Raw genomic sequence first — 5,590 nt, forward strand, 5'->3', positions numbered from 1 at the left:
AACCTGCCATTTCTCAGAACTTTTGCAATCAACAAAGAAAGGGTCATCACACACACTTGACTGAATTCTCACATTTTGGCCAAGGATGAAGATGGGGCCAACCACCTTCAAAGCCAAGTGAGAACCAATTTCCATGGTCACCTCTTGACAAACTGATGAACCAGTTTATAAAAATCAGCTGACCAAACACAGACCACTGCATCTACATGTGATCATGAGATAAGAACAGAATTATGTTCCTGTTCTGCTGGGTTTTGGTTGCCCTGGTGTCACCAAGACTGGATCAAAGCCAGAAATCACAAACAGACACAGGGATTAACTCTTCACTCTGCCCACAGTCCACTTCACCAAAGTGTCTGATCCCACACCGGTCTCACACACCATCCAACAAAGTCTGTTATCACTCCAGAAAGAGGAATTTCTGCTGCTCCAGTCCTCCTGCTTCCTGACTCTAGGGACACAGAATTCCATGTCTCATCAACCTCCGATGTCCTGATTCCCGAGTTGGAGATGATTATCTTCTTCTAGTCTGAGAAGACCAATTTCAAACTGTCTTTAGCCAGAGTGTAAACTAACCAGTCCCTTTTCTCTATGGCACTGACACGGGTTGAATTTCTCTCTCTCCAGATGACTGTATTCACTCACCTCCTTCTAAGTCAAACACACTAAGAAACTTGGACTGTGTTCATCCAGACTTGTCTCAGAGACCTCTCCTCTGTATTTTTAGTTCTGACTGTTATTTCTGATCACCTCACATCATAAGTGCTGTTTCTTCCTGTGCTGCTGTGGCTGTGTGGACTACCCCGGTCCAGCTCCCCCTGCTGTTTTCTTATTCTTTAGTTCTGTTTACCAGTGTGTTTTCATTTTCATTATTTCTGTGTTGTTTGCAATTCACCCACTGGGTCAGCACCTATTGCACACCTGTCTGGCCATGAAGGGGTCTCTCTCTCTGTGGTCCTTCTCAAGATTTCTCCTATTTCTCCCTTTCATCTGGGTTTTTTTGGGGAGTTTTTTCTTGCCCATTATGAGGATTAAGTTGGAGGTGCCACCCTGCCTTGGTTCATGTAAACCTGTGGGCATGTGAAGCCCATTGAGACTGTTAACAGTGATATTAGGCTTTAAATAAACTTAAACTTGAAACTTGTAAAAGTCTGTTCAACATTCTGCCGTTCACTGCTTTTTCATGTGATGTTGTGTTTCTTTTGTCTTGGCTGTCTTGTGTTTATCCTGTTTCAGAGAACCTGCTTTTATCTCCTTTTCTTTCATCTGCTATTTCTGTTCTTTTATTGCTGTCTATTAACATACCATTAAAATGTATTTAGATCTTTGTCTGTGTGCTTTTCTGTCTCTCTTGTCATATCAGTTCGACCAACTCTGAGAACTGATGTGTTCAGTAAATGTGTCATTGAGTTTTCTGTCAGGACTAGTGCCCCCTACTGTCACCTCCCCAAAATCACCTACAACATAAACCACACAGTTGTCAGTGATTTAATCTCTGTATCAAAACAACACGGTGTCTGGTCATATCCCCATGTTTCTGTTCTGTTTAAGAGAGAAGGTATCTATGATGTATGAAACAATAACAATGAAAGAAAATGAAAACCCTGACATGCAAAGGTAGAGAGAGAAGAGAGTAAAGTAGAGAGAAACTGTTCCCACAATCAACACTTTCCCTGTGTATTAGGAGAGAAAGATGAATGTGTCTAAATAACTGTTAAATATACATGTGTCTGACATGACCAGAGAGACAAAAGGAGAGATGTTTATGATCTCTGTTACCCAACACCTCTATTAGACACACACATCTACACACACACACACACATGCACAGTTTTAATAAACTGAATTGAATTGAAGTGAACTGAATTGAATTGAAATGAGAGACCTTCACAGTGTATTGTGGTAATTTACCTTCAGGAATGAGATGTCTTCAGCTTTTATCTCCTCTTCTATGGCTCTGATTGAAGCTGAAAGACGTGATATCTCTCTACTCATCTCCTCAATCTTCTCCTTCATCATCTGACTCTTCTGCTCCTCTTCCTCCCTCACTGCAGCTATCCTGGCTGCCTCTTCATCTCGTAAAAACTGTTGAAGCTTCTCAAATTCCTCCTTAATCTGTCTCTCTGTGTGTTCGGCCTGACTCTGAAATGACAAACAGAAAAATACACAATTACCATAGTACACTGTACTCATGACAGTGAGTAATATCTCACGGTTATTGTTTACTGTTAAATGACTGTATTGGTTTCATTGATAATTATTCTCACCTTAATGTGCTCTGCTGTTTGATCACAGGTTTGTTTGACTTTTTCAAAGATCTTCAGTTTCTCCTGTAAGGGTTTCAGTTCAGTCTTGAGTTCCTCCTGGAAGGAAGTGATACATCATTACAGACAGTCTGTATTTTCCACTTATATGTAGCACAGTGTGAGTGTGTGTGTGTGTGTGTGTGTGTGTGTGTGTGTGTGTGTGCGTGCGTGCGTGCGTGTTTGTGTGTAATACAGTGACCCATCCTCTGCAAACTACATAGCCAAGACTTTACTGATCTGACCTGGTCTGTGAGGATCATAGACACACAGAGACTGTATCTGACCTTTCACTGCTACTGTAGCGGTAAAACAGCAAACTGAGAGAGGGCTACTTTTAGTTGGGCGTCAGACCTAGATTCACATGCAGCCTGGCACAGCTAGCTCTAATCTCAGGGCAGTCATCATACAATAAAGAATTCCCAGCAATATTTCAAACACAACATGAAAAAAAATAGGGACCATCCAACACCTATGTCCAGAGATTAAATATATTTACAGCTGTTACAGATCCATGGTGAGAAGGGTCATAAATGTTGGTCAAGTGGAAGAGAAACAATGTGTATTGTATAATAATAACCACCAAAAAAACCCCCCAAAACCCAATGGCAACACTCAACACAAAACACCGAACGTCCAACACAGAACACAATACATAAATTTGCAGCTTTGTTCACAAATTTTTTCATATATACATAAGGCCAACGGAGGGTTCGTTTCTCATTACAGGATAATTGAGAGGAGGAACAACAACAAACAACAACAACAACAAAGAAGGAACAATAAAGAGAAGCGACCTCTGCAATGTTCGTCCCTCCAAACTGGACTCTCCGTGATAAATGTAAGGTTGCCAACCATACGAACGGAGTTTAGCAGAATAGCAGATAGAGAGTGTGGAACAGAGGATAGTCACCTGGGGAAAGTAGGGGGAAAGACGGCAGGAAGAGTGAGGAGTCGGAGCAACAATCACATGGGGAGTCCAACTATTACGAGTCCACTATTGTAATCCGGGTGAGTATAGAGTTGGTATTCCAAGCCTTATGAAAACGAAGCTACGCGTAGTGAATAATCTACTATTAAAATTAAACGGACAGTAAACGCCTTGGCGACTGGGGGGAAAAACTGCGAGAATGCCGTTTCAAGTTTTCCCTCGCCGCAGCAGGAATCACGCCTTCCTATATTCTACGGTGGCTCACCCCAGTCAATGCGAATAGCCAATGACGTAAGAGCAATCAAAAACAAAAGAAAAAATAGAAAAAGGAGTTTAGTGATGGAAAGGTCAATGTTTCTGGTAACGGGACAGTGATATGACAGGAAAGTGTGATAGAAAATAGGAAGCAATTTATTTAGCGGGAGGTTATTTAGTGTTTTATAAAAATGATGAGCATGACACGGTGAAGGGTCCGTGTCGAATGCCACGCTACATAAAACAGCTTTGACATAGACGGACTGTACACTCTGTAATTAATGACTACTAATTACCGCATTTCACACAAAATACATATGCTGCACCATACATTGAAATATCATGTTTTAAACAGAGAAACAACATTTTGACCAAATTATGTTTATTTCATTGTGCCAAACAAACTGGCAAAGTCAGCTACACAATTTTGCCAGCTTCTCTAGAATTTTAAAAATATTTATTTTAGGAAACTTAAAATTAAACATATGTAAAAAGTTGCTGTAGTCTTCAATTAATCTAAACATTAATATCTCTAGTGAATTGTTTTCCTACCTTTCTGTCAAGTGCAGCTTCATCTATTGGACAGAATTTGTGGTTTGTGTGTTTTTTGGAAGTCTGACACACCACACACACAGGCTTTTTATCATCCACACAGAAGAGTTTGAATTTCTCTCTGTGTTGACTGCACAACTCCTCAGACTCTGCTGAAGTTCTCTGACTTCTCTCCTGTAAGAAAGTCTCACACAGGTTCTTTAGAGCCAAGTTTAGAGGAGGATGATCTTTTGAGGATCTTCTCATGCAAACTGGACAGTTCTTTGAATCCTTTTTTCCCCAGAACTGCTGTAGACAAACTTTACACACACTGTGACTGCATGACAGGACAACAGGATCCCTGAAGATGTCATAGCACACAGGACAGGAGAAATCCTCTTCAGACATCAACACTTTAGAAGCCATTTCCACTTTTGCAATGACTCACACACGAATTACACACGAACTTTCACTTTCAGATGTTTAGATATGAAAAAAAAAAAAACCTTTGAAACTTACAAGAATTTATGCCCCCTGTTTGACCTCCGCTCTAAGCTGTAGATTTTTCTAATCCTTAAGTCTTTGTCAGCTTGTCAGTAATTTAATTTCAACTCCAGTTTGAGGTGTTTTTTAGTGAAAGGAATAGGTTTGTAAGAACTGGACTGACACCCTGAGTTTAACTTCCTTATTTCCAGTTGTGAAAGAGGGTGGAGTTTTAGGTGAAGGTTTCTGATTGGTTCATGTTTTCTTTTCTTAAAGATCCACATCAGTGTAGGTCATTCTCCCCCTAGAGGTCTATGGGACACACAGCATCACTACAGTGTAACACAAATGCACCCAGTTCAGTTTATGAAGCATTTTGTAGAGTCTGGTTCTGAGAGGTTTTGAGTTCTGTATTTCAGGAGTCTCTGTTTTCTGTCTGTCATTCACCCTGAAGTGTATTTTCCTCAGGGCGTTAGTCTCTTTATAACTCTGTTTTATCCTGAATATTAATGAAACTGAGAGAGATACAGACTGAGAAGGAACTAGATAGAAATGACCTGTTCTCTTAAACCTGTGTATGAGGAGAGAGTGGTTTATGTAGAGAGTGAGTTTGATTAGTTTAAACATGAGGTGGAATCTTCTCCAGAAAATGACAAAATCTTTTGATGAGCCTTGCTTTGTGTCAATATCTATAAAGTTTTGGTAAGACTTCATAGTTGTATGTGTGCAGCATGTAACAGTTTTCATGGACTTTTAGACAAAATCCTCCTTAAACATGACACCACTACATCTCATATCTGTTTTCATTACATATACATTTTATTTCACTTTGTTTCATTTTCTGTCAGTGAACACTGCAGGACACACACATGCTTTCAGGAGCACTGATCCATGAGGCATAAGAGAGACAGTCACCTCATAACAATCCACTGCTTTTCTCTTTTTCTTTTTGTCTCTATATGTCAAAAGCACATGAGGGAACATCTGTGAACATCATTAACATCTTTATCTACCATCTGACAGCCTGATTATTACAGAGACTTGACTTATTCTCTCATTCTACTGGCTTCTGATCTGTCAGACCTGA

At 40.1% G+C, this 5,590-nt stretch overlaps 1 pseudogene; it reads right to left on the bottom strand.

The window, feature by feature from the left end:
• LOC115822625 (tripartite motif-containing protein 35-like) overlaps positions 1-4,446 on the bottom strand; it is a 7,596-nt pseudogene extending 3,150 nt beyond the window's left edge.
• Positions 4,447-5,590: the final 1,144 nt, after the last annotated feature.

The sequence above is a fragment of the Chanos chanos genome, chromosome 10 (assembly GCF_902362185.1).
Source record: "Chanos chanos chromosome 10, fChaCha1.1, whole genome shotgun sequence".
Classification (NCBI taxonomy): Eukaryota; Metazoa; Chordata; class Actinopteri; order Gonorynchiformes; family Chanidae; genus Chanos; species Chanos chanos.